This window comes from Podarcis cretensis (assembly GCF_951804945.1).
Source record: "Podarcis cretensis genome assembly, chromosome: 6".
Classification (NCBI taxonomy): Eukaryota; Metazoa; Chordata; class Lepidosauria; order Squamata; family Lacertidae; genus Podarcis; species Podarcis cretensis.
This window is the reverse complement of record NC_137175.1, coordinates 83,080,565-83,094,123: the sequence shown is the minus strand read 5'-3', so window position 1 is coordinate 83,094,123 and position 13,559 is coordinate 83,080,565. Positions and strand designations below refer to the sequence as shown.

Sequence of the window (13,559 nt, the reverse complement as noted above, 5' to 3'; positions counted from 1 at the left end):
GTATGAATGAATAAGGGGAAATCACAGGCTATTTATGAATTTATTCCCCACCTTTCTACAATGGTACATGAGATGAAATAAGATGAAAAGTACTAGCTAAAAGCAAGACGAAATGAAATCTAAAAACAAAATTGAGCCGACAAGCAAAATCAACGGCAGTTAAAAATAGACATGCGGCAGTTTTAAAAGCAGGTCACACAACAGACGATTGGGAGCCATGGGAATGCGATACCCCAAACTTATGAAACATCTTAGACCACATGCTGTGGAGCAATAGACACTAACAGTGCCATCGAATCTACAATGGCTTCCAGGTAAGCTCCATGGGACTTCCTGGCTCTTGCTTCTAAGTAAAGTCATGCAGGATTAGCTGTGCAAGTCATAGCTTTATCAAATCACTGAATGAACACGAGGAGATATTCAACAAAATAATTGTACTAGCGCAAAGATTAGCACTAGGGAAGCAGGACTTCCCCCCATCCCACCTACATCTTGCGCTGCCCCCCCCAATCTGCAGCAGAGGGCAGGGGCAACCCCCAGAATCGATGGAGGAAGCAAGTGGGAGGTGGAATGGGGAAGACCGGTTCATTGAACAAGGAGAAGTCCTTGCACTGATGGAACCAGGGACTACCTTGAATACAACTCAGGATGTAATAAAGGCTGTTCCGTAATGCAACACCAAATTAACTTTGAATTAAATTTGTAGCCTCCATTTTGGATTATCAAGATAAACTGTCTCCCTCTGCGCTGGGTTCTCTGCCTTGCAGAAAGGCAGTCATATGACATGCAGGATCAAATCTTTGATGTTTTCTTTCTGGCAGTGCAAAATAGAAATGTGGATATGATTTAGCCTTTCTTCATGTTGGGGAGCACCATTTGCACATGTGCAAGACAGAAAGACAGAGCCAATTGGAGAATGACAAGAGCAGTCACTAACCCACCCTTTGCAAATAGCATTTGATGAAGCCTGAAACTGGGGAGAGAGCAGAGGTGCCAAACATGACCAAGTATTTCAGAGTGCTACCTATGTAAGTAACTAGTAGGCCTCTTGACATTGACCTATCTTCCTAAAACTTCCATCTGTCTCCAGCCTACCCATGGAGCTTATAGATGTAAGCTCTTTCCAAACAAGATTTCCATATAAAATATCTAAGTCCATTTAAGATATAGCCTGCACAATATGAAGTTGCCAGATTGGGAATAAAAGCGTCAGCAACCTATCACTTTTCCACAGGCCCACTCAGAACATCTGTCTGGCTTTCCTCATTCATCATTGTTGCCATCATCTTCATGATGTGTTAAGATCAGCAAGAAGCAGCTCTCCTGGTAGTTCCACTGCCCTCAGAAGGTTGGGGTGGTGGAGTGGGAAATTCTCTGCAGCAGCACCTAAGTAGTGAGATTCCCTTCCCACAGAGTTATGTTTGGCATATCCACTCCACTATACAGCTTTTGGTGAATGCTGAAGATTCCTTTGTCACTTGAGATGTGTGTTTTGAAGACCCACCCTATTCTTGTGGCTACAATTTGTTTTAAATATTCTAAATTGTCCTTTAAATTGTGGTGAAGGGCAGGTAAGAAACCAAATAAATCATCTTCATCTGCACATCAAGGAATAATAAGCCACATGAATCATTGTTCCTCAGTTTCCCTGCTCCAAATTGGGTGCATTTCTGAGCCTCTCTTAAGAGGAATTGGATATGCTTCCTGAAACGCTTTCAAAAGTCTTCTGAGATTTGTGTGTGTGTGTGTGTGTGTGTGTGTGGAGGGGGGCATAATTGAAGAGGCAAGCAATATCATGAAAGACAGCAACCACACACACACACACACACATCACGCAAGAGCAATGCTGTAATCCTGGCTCCTAGGCAACCCACCACTAGCAAATCTGGGTTGACGGATTTGTTTTGACTGCAGAACCACACGGACAAATGGAACAGACAGATGGTATGATGCACATTCATGATGCATACCCTTGTATCACAGTCTAGTCCATAGTGTGTGTGTTAAAAACAAAAAACAAAACCCAGCCATAAATGGAGGCAGAGCTTAAATCTCAGCAGTCTGAAGGGGCCTTAATTCTACCTTAATCAGGGTGTGGGGGCTCTCTTTTTATTTGAAAGAATTCATAGAGGAAGGATCTGTGCAAAAATGCCGACTCCCCTCGCCTCCTTCAGTAGTTTTCTTTTGTAAAGGTGGAGTGTAGAGCCTTTAACAAACTCACCACCAAATAATATATATGAGATGGCTGAAGAAGGCCAATGTTAGCATTCACACCCAGCCTGGATTATGTGTAGACATGGCAAGAAGTGAGGGGGGGGCGGGATATAAACAGCAACAAAACTTTTACTAGAGATATTCAGCTCAGTCATTGCTTAAGCAACGGACAGGGCACAAATACTGTGGCTGTTTTGTCTCTCCTCACTGCAGGGGAAAGAAAACCCACCCCCTCTTCTTTCCAAACTTCTTTTATCTGGAAGCCTGGTTGACTAAACAGAGAGAAAGCAATTGCTTGTCAGCGAATGTGGTAAGCATTGTTCAACATAAAAGCAGCTATTTATCCTCTAGTGTAGAAACAGCCGGCATACGAAGGGGGCAAACAAATCACCAACTCCCCCCCCCCCCCCCCCGCTTGAGCGAATATGTTTTTTTCTCTTTGTTTCACTTTCCCTGCTTTGTAAAACATTCCTCACGATCTGCTAAAATGTACAAGCACGGAACGGTTGCAACGTGTTCCGCTACCATGCTGAATAGCTAGCTGCTCATTTTGGACAAGGACGATGTGGTTTTATGGCTTAGGGTGGGGGCTGTGAGACAGAACCCCCACCATCCCATTGGTTCAAATCTCTCCTTGGCCATGAATGCACTAGGAGGGGGCCTCAGGAAAGTCATTATCTAGCCTTAGGTCATTTACAACGTGGGAATACTAACTGCTCCAAAGCCAGGTTAGCCAACACGAGGCATATCCATGAATCTGCCTCATCCTCTGAATGCTGCATCTGTGGATGGGAGGCAGATGTGCATATTCAAGACCCAACACTAAAATCTCTCTCTCTGTGCTGCCATGTGCACTAAGTCTGCAACTTTACCTGTGTTGAGCACAGGGGTTGAGACTGTAGGGGTTGTTTTTTTAAAAAAATCCATGTTTGCTTGAATGTGAATAGACTACCTCACACATTGTTGAACTATGCTTTATCAGGGTTGCTCTGCACAGAGGATTATATTCATGTTTGAGGGAACAGGAGTAAAAGCCCACTGCAGACCTTCCTAACTCGATATGGGAACAGTCAGGGACTGAACATGTGGGGTGCCACACATACAGGTATTTCCCCCCCTTTATTCAGGCTTTTTTGAACCTTCATTTGAAGACTTCTTTTGGTTGGGCAGGAGCTGTCAAGCTATGTTTTTAGGTTTTTACTTGGTTGTTTTTAATTGCTTTCAATATCCCTTTGGGTCACACTGGGAGAAAAGGGACTAATAAATATTGGTATTGATAACGCACATACATGCTATACTATACTATTCCATTCTGTTATGATTGAATTGGTTTTACTAGTTACAGTTTGCTTGTTGTTTTTATACTACAATGATACATTAAGAGTATTTATAGATTATATATACTGGGAGATTATGATGAAAGGTGGCTCAGAAATCTTATAAACAAGCAAATAAATAACATTAATTGCATGGGGGGACACTGGGAGGGGTGCAGCAGAGGCAAAGAGCTTTTGGGGTGGGATGAGCTTTGCCCTACATGTCAGGAAACTGATATAGAAATAGCAGTATATTTCCCATTAATGCTGCAGTCCAGAATATACAGTGGTACCTATGGTTACGAACTTAATTCATTCCAGAGGTCCGTTCTTAACCTGAAACCATTCTTAACCTGAAGTACCACTTTAGCTAATGGGGCAGGTGGCAGTGGCATGATTTCTGTTCTCATCCTGAGGTAAAGTTCTTAACCCTAGGTACTACTTCTGGGTTAGCAGAGTCTGTAACCCAAAGTGTTTGTAACCAGAGGTATTTGTAACCTGAGGTACCACTGTATTCCCTTTGAAGAAGTCCTGTTGATCTTGATGGAGTTTACTTTTAAGTACGCAGACTTGGGATTTCGGCTTTATATAATTTCCAGTTTATGAGGCAGTTACAATTTGTATGTAAAAAAATGTTTTCCCTTCAAGTAACCTCAGTGGTCTCCCCTCCCCAAAAAAGGGGAGGCAGATGTTCGTTAACCACCACAGAGACACCCCACAGTGCTACCTAGAAATGCTAAGGGTTTTGCATGAGCTCCTTGTATGTAAGCAGCCTGTCACATGCCATCGAAAAGTAGCCCAGTGAACTTTAAGATGGTGACAGCATTGGGGGCCAAGCCTTTGCTTCTCATTGCTTCTTACTGTAGTAGTACTTGGATGGAGTGGGGGGGGGAATAGTATAGGGTTGCAATCTGCGGCCATACGTGGGGAGCAGTGTAGCCAGAGGAACAGATGAGATGAGAAGAAAACAAACTAGGCAGGTCAAAAGATCCTGAAGTTTTTTTAGATAGGCACAAATTGTTTGTTCTTCTCAGTAGTTTTCCATTCCTGAGCTAACTGTCCGAGGAAGCCTAAATCTTTAATTTGCCTGCCTCTAACAGCTGCTTCTGATGACACCACAAAAAGATAAATTATAGCTTTCAGGCCTTCATTTCATTCCTTTCACCTATAATTCTTGAGTTCCAGACTGCCTGTCTGACCACTCAGTGAGGCTTTTTGAAACGAGTAGATCCCTTCCTCCCTTTTGATGGAGTAGGATGGGATGCAGAGGAAGCTTCCTAAATATGCTTTGTATATATGCAGAAAAAGTAGATCACCTCAGAGACTTTCAATCACACAAACCACAACCCGCTGGGAATATAAAATGGCACAAAGCAGCCTTCTCAAGGCTACAACTATCACCATCCCTGATTGCTGACCATGCCGGCTGCGGGCTAATAGGACCTGTAGCTCAAAACATCTGAAGTGCAACAGGTTGGAGAAGGATGGCTCCTTGTTAGAATAAGCAATGTACCAAAGATACATAGTTCTTGTACCAGGCTACCTTCAGCTGCACAGTGATGTAGTGCTCAAGGTTTTGAGATGGCTGAAGAGAGGTTAGATGAAATACCGTATTTTTCGCCCTATAGGACGCACCTTTTCCCCTCAAAAAATGAAAGGGAAATGTGTGTGCGTCCTATGGGGCGAATGCAGGCTTTCGCTGAAGCCTGGAGAGCGAGAGGGGTCGGTGCGCACAGACCCCTCTCGCTCTCCAGGCTTCGCGGGCCTCTCTGCAAGCAGCGGAGCGCTCCTGCTGCTTGCGGAGAGGTGCCTGCATGCCAAAACCTGCGCGCGCTGAGTTCAGCGCATCCAGGCTTCGCGGACCTCTCCGCAAGCGGCGGGAGCGCTCCCGCTGCTTGCGGAGAGTTGCCTGCATGCCGAAGCCTGCGCCCGCTGAGCTCAGCGCGTCCAGGCTTCGCTGACCTCTCCGCAAGCGGCGGGAGTGCTCCCACTGCTTGCGGAGAGGTGCCTGCATGCCGAAGCCTGCGCCCGCTGAGATCAGCGCGTCCAGGCTTCGCGGACCTCTCCGCAAGCAGCGGGAGCCAGCCCTGGGCTCCCATGGCTTGCAGAGAACTGCCTGTTTGGGGACTGGGGTCGGGGGGAAGCTCGGGCCTCCCCCACCCCAGCCCCGCGCCTGGGGGGAAAAATAATTTTTTCCCCTTTATTTCCCCCCCAAAAAACTAGGTGCGCCTTATGGGACGGTGCGTCCTATAGGGCAAAAAATACGGTATGTGTAACTAGAAACTGCAAACACATTGAAGGACATGGTTAACCTGTTTGTTTTCAATCTCTTTTACTAATGCGACATTTATTGCTTTTTATTGTGAAGCTTTTAAATTTTGTTTTGGTGGCTTTTATTCTAAGTTCCTTTGAGGGTGTTTAAAAACAAACAGCTGCTCTTATATGCACAAACGATCTCTACAGCACCAAGGACTGGAAATGCCAAAAACAAAATCCTGAAATTGCAATATCAAATTCAGCATTAAAAAATCAAGCATGGTGTCTCTAGTGATGAATATTCCTCACCACTCATGCATTTGGATACAGTTCACAGAAACAACTTACTTGTGCCTTTTTCTAAGAATGTAATGGCAGAAGAGGCCATTGCATTGCATCTTGATGGACTGATAACATGCCTCATCGGCTCCTTGTGAGCAGACACAGAAGATGCTGGACCAACTGCCTTGAGCCAACTTTGTCACTCGTCTGCCTCTTCCAATTCATCTGGGAAAAGAAGGAAAATGTAATTAATACACATCTCTCTGTGTATTAACAGAAGGAGCATGGATAAAGGAACATCATGAAATAGTTATTTGTTATTTTTATGCTCTACCCTTTATTTTGGAGCACAGGGTGGCTTCACATAATTTATTGTCAAAACAGCCATATACAGTAAGACATAAAACAGAAATATAAATTACTCCACTATAATAAAACACAGCAGAGCAGCAGTATAGTTAACTAAGGGACTACACCCCCAGCACAAAATAATTAAGAACCAAACAACAGTGCAAACAAAAAAGTCTTCAGATTGCATTTAAATATACTGACACTGGGGGCAAACTGAATAGTGTGGTAAACAAGGTAGGTTTGTGTAAATGCAGTTTGATGCAGTGTGTGTGAGAGAGAGGGGGGAGGGAGATGAGGATGATGAGGATGAAGAGGATGATGATGCTCTGCATGTGACAGACTTAACCGTTCAGGGGTCGCTTTTAAAGAAACTTCATCCCCCCCCCAAAAAAAATAATACCTCAACACTTTTTACAGGCATTCCTGCAGGTCCTGCAACTAAGCCACATTTTGTTTGTTCTGAATTCTGAACATTCTATCATGCTCAAGTTGAGAGAACTCCTGGTGGGGCCATTCAGAACAGAGTGGGCTTGATTCCCAAGGCGTTTGGTAGTTATATATTTTGTGCAGCACTATATTTTGTACATCACCTTAAGATATGTACATGGAAATTAATTCATTAATCACCATCTCACCATAGCAAGGAAGACTGCTAGGAGATGGATGAGAAAATCATTGTAGGGATGCCCAACCCCAGCTTAATTCTTGGGACATCTTACAGCAAGAATAGCCAACGTGGTGCCCTCCAGATGTGGCAGGCTGCAACCTCCATCAACTGCTGCCAGTGTTAAAGAGAGGAGCTGAATTTCACAACATCTGGAGGATACCACAGGAGTGCTTGCTTGAACATGCAACCTCTGTATCTGTCTCTTTCCTATGTATTTATTTATTCTGCTGTATGAACAAACCACAGGGCGATTTGCAACCAAGTCAAATTAGATAAAAAGAATCTATAAACTCCATAAATAACACAGCCCTTAAGATACAAAACACAACTCACTAAAGGAGCATTTTACTAAAAACCAACAGCAGCAATGAATTAATTTATCTAAACAAGTCTCTTCTCCTCCAAGTGCTTGCCCAAAAAGATACATCTTATCCAGCCACACAAAACTACAAAGTGATGGGACCAGATGCACCTCAGCAGGGAGAAAGTTCTACATGTGAGGAGCCTCTACTGAAAAGCCTGTTCCTCGTGGTTCCAACACTACATTCTTTGTCCTGTATAAGGACTACCCAGTGGACCTGAACTTGAGAGCGCATGTAAGTTGATGTGAAAGAAGGCATCTTTGCAGATATTTGGGTCCTAGACCCAAATATCAGAGCAAGTACCTTGAATTGGACAATCGCAACCAGTATATGTGTATGAGCTCGTCTTCAAGAGCAGCCCCACATACAGCACATTGCAGTAGTCCAGCTTGAAGGTCACAAGAGGATGAGTACCAAAATAGGCATGCTATCCTTATCTAGAAATGGCCGAAGGTTGGCACAGGCACTTCCAGCCTCCAAGGCCACTTGGGCCTCGAGTGATAACAGTGGTTCCAGGAATACCTCTGAACTGCACACCTGCTCCTTCAAGGAACCCCATTAAGAGCTGGTAATATTTATTTATTTATTTAACAAACAAACTCTACGCTGCTTGATTGTAAAAGAACCTCAAAGTGGATTACAAAAAACAACAACAGTAAAACAATAACATTTCACTAAAAAGGAAAAAAAAACCCACAGCTGTAATTTAAAGCATTCAGAAGGTTAAAAATGTAGTAAGATAGTCTGCCTGATATCAATTGGTAGGGAAGTCCAAAGTGTTGGTGATCATCACACCAAATGATCGAGTTCTTACAGATGCATTGCAGGTACTATGTGACATGTGTACAGTGCCAGTTCCACCAACTGAAGCAGTCTAGCTGGCACATTTGGGGTAAGCTGACCCAAATTGTTAAAGGCTTTGTATACTAGCAGTAACACCTTGAGGTCAGCCCAGTAATATAAAGGACTGTTCTCTGTAGAGAGGGCTCCATGGCCACTCTAACAAAGATCAAGCTTTGGCCACCTCATTCCAATGGTTTCCTCAAATGTACCTTTTCTTTATCTCATATCTGTGAATAATTCCCACTCCTTCCTATGGGAAAAAATATAAGCATGTAGGGAGCCTGTAGTCAAAAAAGACAAAACCTAGCCTTCACAGGGGGTGCAACCACAGGGAGTGGAGTGATACTGCCTACACCTCCAGAGGATCTTGCAGCACAGAAACCTGCTTTTTCTCCTTCTCCTTGCATCAGATGTCACAATGATGACTATTTTCCTAGTTGTATGCTATAGCACAATAGCAGATTGAACATTTAATGCATTGTGATGCAAATTGTGATGCAAATAATCTGTCACGCCACAGTCATATTTCACCGTATTATTTTACATCTATTTTTATTTTAATAATTGCAAAAACAGGTTGTTGTTTTTTTAAAAAAAATCAAACTAAAACTTGGTTTGTCAGGAATACTATATCTACTTACTTACTTACTATTGTAACCTACCCCCCTTTCTTTGAAGTGTTTTTTTCTTTTCTTTTAAGCATTGTTGTTGCTTCTTGGAGGTATGTTAAGCCATGATTTACCATGATACGTAAACCCAGTGTGTACACATATCAGGGTTTGGTTGTTTACTCTTGTAATGGGTCAGTGTGTCTGGCTGTTAACCAGAAGGTTGGTGGTTCGAGCGTACCTAGGGAGCTGCAGTTAGCTTTGGAGTTGAACACCTTTCTCAGCATTGTGGCCAGTAGGAGGACTTTGTAAGCTTTTGCATTCATTTCCCCTTAAAGTCAGCTCATTGTTGCTGGGAGAAAGAGCTTCCAAGCTCCACCCAGCCACATGGGAAGAAGAGAAGGGAGTGAAAATTGTGTGAGCCTGGGAGTCACTGGAGCTCTTTCCTGCTTGTGTATTTCTTGCTTAAACATAGGTCAGCATGATGTGCAGCTGCAGCCAATGCCTCTGCCAAAGAGACTGGCCCATTATGAAATCCACTAGTATGCTCTCATAGAAAAAACAGGTGCCTGCAGGAACACACTGGCAAAGCAGCATCTAGCAGGATTGAGTATTCTGTGTCCCCCTGGCCATCAGCTGACATCACCCAGCAAACAGGTGGCTGTGGTTTGGGGGGAAATAACCTCAACTTCAACCACCCCTGGAAAGCCAAGATTGACCATAGCGATGGATGTTCCTTATCCCTGATATAAAGCCTAGTTTGTAACTCCCGCCTGTACTGTACATGGGTTGTGAGCTTTGCGTGTTTTGATGGGTTGCAAGTTGTATAGGCTAGCATTATGCCAACATTTCCAAATCTCCATCTGAGTGACAGGAAAGCAGCAGTGGATGTGTGACCTGGAGAGATGAGGACGTATGAAACCCCTGCAACCTTTTATACATTACATTTTGAAATCTATGTTTATTTAAGCTACTCAGTAACACAACTTAAAACTGTGAATATAACCAACCTGCAACATTTTACACATTATATTTTCACATTATATTTTCACTTTTATGCTTAAGATGTTCAGAAGTCCAACTAAAAACTGTGAATGTTATAACTAAAAACTGAATGTTATAACGCTGTTTCAACGGATTGTTCTTGTGGTTAATTTTAGCTGTACTGGAGCCACACGTTGAAAAAAATTAAATAGACGTTTTCCTACTGATCCCACCCTTTAAGTCTGCAACTAAAATGCCTCAGTGTGGATAAGAACATATACACTGGGGCTTACTTCAGAGTGGACACTTATGGGATTGCACTAAAATAAATATTACTTGACATTAGAACATCAGGAGCAAAATATTCCATGTCATAATCTATATAGAGATTCAAAGAACTTCACTCCAGATGTCAATCAAATTTGCAAATACTTAACAAAAGGGCCTCCTTTCAAAACCAAAGCTAGGAGTATGTTCAACACACTTACACCATTGACTTTTTAAAATTATGCTATTTTAAAAAAGTAACTGTTCATACCAAACATTATTCAATACGCCATTTTTACCAAGTCTATTCTGTTGGATCAAGATATGATCCAAGATATGAACTTGGGCTTCACAATGTTAATGCATGACCTTAATTAGCATACAAGATTATACATACATACATACATACATACATCTATGTGAGCACTGCCTATAAACCAGTGTTTGTGTGTGTGCATGTGATTTTCTGAATCTGCAACAAAATCTGAGTTTGTGATATGACTTGTATACAAAACCTACAGTTCTAAAATCACATTGGTTTCAGTGGAACACTTCCCTGTGTGTTTTGAACCATGGCCTTAATCTGCAGCACGGTAACATAGCATGAAAGCCCAGTGGAACTTTTTCTGGGTAGCACTCCAGCTTTTTTCTGAATTTCCATATTCCATACATATTTATATATATAATGGTTACAGTCATCAAGGCCGCAATGCCTTCCATTTACGCTGTGTAAGGAAGATTTTGGGCATCACATGACAGGACAGAGGCTGAAACAAAGATGTGTTCTTCCAAGCCCAGATTCCCAGCATGTTCGCACTTCTGTCTCAGCGATGTCTACACTTGCTTGGTCATGTACATGGGGGGGGGGGGAAGGCAGGATCCCGAAGGACGTCCTTTACGGGGAGCTGGCCTCAGGCACCAGGCTTGTTGGCAGACCAACTCTGTGTTAAAAAGATGTCTGTAAATGTGACATGAAGGCTGAAAGCATTAACCCTTCTATGTAGGAATCCTTTGCATACGACCGCAGTGCCTGCAGACAGGCAGTCAGGTCGTGTATCCACAGCAATGACCAGAGGAGAAATGTCTACTGGGAGGAGCAGAGAAAGAAGAAATGCCATGGTGCAGACTCCTTCATCTGCCCCAGCTGCAATAAAACATGTCTCTTCCGTTTTGGTCTCTACAGCCCCAGCAGGTGCTATAACTGTAACAGTTTTGACTTTACCCCTGATGATGCACTCTTCCATTGTCTCTCAAGACAGATGGATGCCAACAACAGTCTTCAAAACAGCAACTAAAAACTCTTGTCATGAAAGGTGCATTTAAATTTCTGATATGAAGCAACCCGGCAAATGTAATCTTACAATAAAAAACAACAGTTGCTTTGACTCATGATGAAGAAGACATACAATAAATACAAATATTTTGAGATTTATGAACACCCTAGTCCCAAGAAATTTTGTGGATCTTAATTGAAACTTTGAATTCTTATATTTTGTTCAAGCAGAATTACCCGGATTTCACTGTTGTTGTTAATATAAGAAAAACAGATACAGATTTAAATTATGGAAAGGAAAATGAGAAAATTAACAAAAGGGAGAAAAATATTTATACGTTAGAAACTAGTTCTTGCAAAACACTGCAAATAAAGTCATTTCCCCCCTACCAAATGCATTATGCTGTCCATAGTGAAATAAATAATTAGTTAAATTTGATAAAATAGCAATATTTCAAAATTTGATGTGCCGTTTTGAAAATGGAGGGTCAGCCATCTTTCTTTCAACTAGTTGTGATACATGTCTTGGTGGTAGTAAGTAGATTAACAGTCAGTAGGTCAAAAGCTTTTAAAAAGAACTTGCAGGTTAGTCTCACTGACAAAATCCTTTAAATAGACGACTCCTGTAACTAACTATGGAAAACTTGTGGCTGCCCAAATGCTGTAGGACTGCAACTCCCCCTACCCTAACAACTGGCCATGCTGATTGGAGCAGCAACAACATCTGAGTAGAAAAACACCTGGAGGCCCCTGATTACTGTCTCACGAAGCATACAGTCTGGGAACTATATGCCAAAAACAACAACTGCACTAAGCTAAAATCGGTGGGCATCTAAGTAGAACTAGTGGTGCAAAGGGAGAACTGGGTATCTATGGGCAAGGGCTATGGCTAGGGGGACTGGGAAGGAAGGAGATGTGGTAAACCTCTAGGGCTTTTCGGCCAGGTATTTATGAAATTTATGGCCATCCTCAGATTTGCCTCATTTGTATAACAAGTACCAGTCTTCATCTTTTGATATTCCATTATGGAAAATCTGTAGTATCATACAGGAAGTGTTTTATGACATTGACATCTTCATTCTCTTTTGTCCCCCAGTCCCCATTGCCTCATCTCTGTTCTCTGTGATCTTCCTTTCCACCCCTGCTTTGCCAACTGCAGAAACCACCACAAATTCTAAGAGCCTAACAGAGCAATCTTAAGCATGTCTACTTAGAAGTAAATCTCACCAAGATCAATGAGATTTACCTCAGATTGTGTGTACAGAATTGCTGCCTCCACCTCTGCTTTATAAAGGAATCATTTGAGTTCTGGAAATATATGCAAAATTATTTTATCTGCATAATTCATATATTGAGTTTCCTTGTTGCAGTGCTTGAAAAATATTTATTTGGCGAAGATCATGAACAGCCTGAAGTAAAAGGTTAGAGTGTGCTCTATAAAACTCAGAATTTTCTATTCAGTCTTTCTTCATGGAAGCTATCATGCCTGTAAAGTGTCCCTCTTTGCAGCTATTTTTTTGAGCTTAGTATATACAATTCTCATCTTCCTAAGAATGCTTTCCCCTGCATTTTGCCTCTGAAGCCTTGGACATCTTGCCAGCTCTGTATTCTTCTTGCTGGTGTTTTACACATGAAGTCTATTTTCCTCGAGCAAATGGGATCTTTGTGCCTTTGTCTCCTTCGCTAGCTTTCAGGCATGTTTTGGCAGAAGCTTTGACTGTCGAGGCACTGGAAAGGCAGGGAGGAGGAGGGACCGTGCAGTCATTTGTCAGCTTTTCCCGCATCTGTAATTTTTTGTCCACTCAGCACTATTAGAGGGGCTTAGAAAAGGGGAACTCTCATAGCTGGAGAGAGTCAAAAGCTTTTAAAAAGAACTGCCAGACAGTAATAGTCAAAGTGGGGAGGGGAGTGGGCTGGATTTAGGAGAAAATCCACTAAATGAACTGCAAGCTATAGGATAAGTATTCACACAGTTTTTTGAATTCAGACAAATGCGCGCTATATCTGCAGACTTCAGTGGACAAAGTTGCAGTAACCTTTTTTTACAAATATTGTTTGGAATCTTAGATTCCCATATTTTCTCCACAGAAAGGACGGCTCTTCGGGGCATTAGAGCAAATCTGCCTTTTTATTTTT

General features: G+C 42.4%; 1 long non-coding RNA gene across 1 annotated transcript in view; it reads right to left on the bottom strand.

Annotated features, from left to right (window-relative positions):
* Nucleotides 1–13,559, bottom strand: part of LOC307218985 — a 99,405-nt gene that overhangs the window by 43,815 nt on the left and 42,031 nt on the right. The window contains exon 2 of the long non-coding RNA XR_013840225.1: nt 6,135–6,293. This is a non-coding gene — a long non-coding RNA (uncharacterized lncRNA). The remainder of the gene's footprint in view (nt 1–6,134; nt 6,294–13,559) is intronic.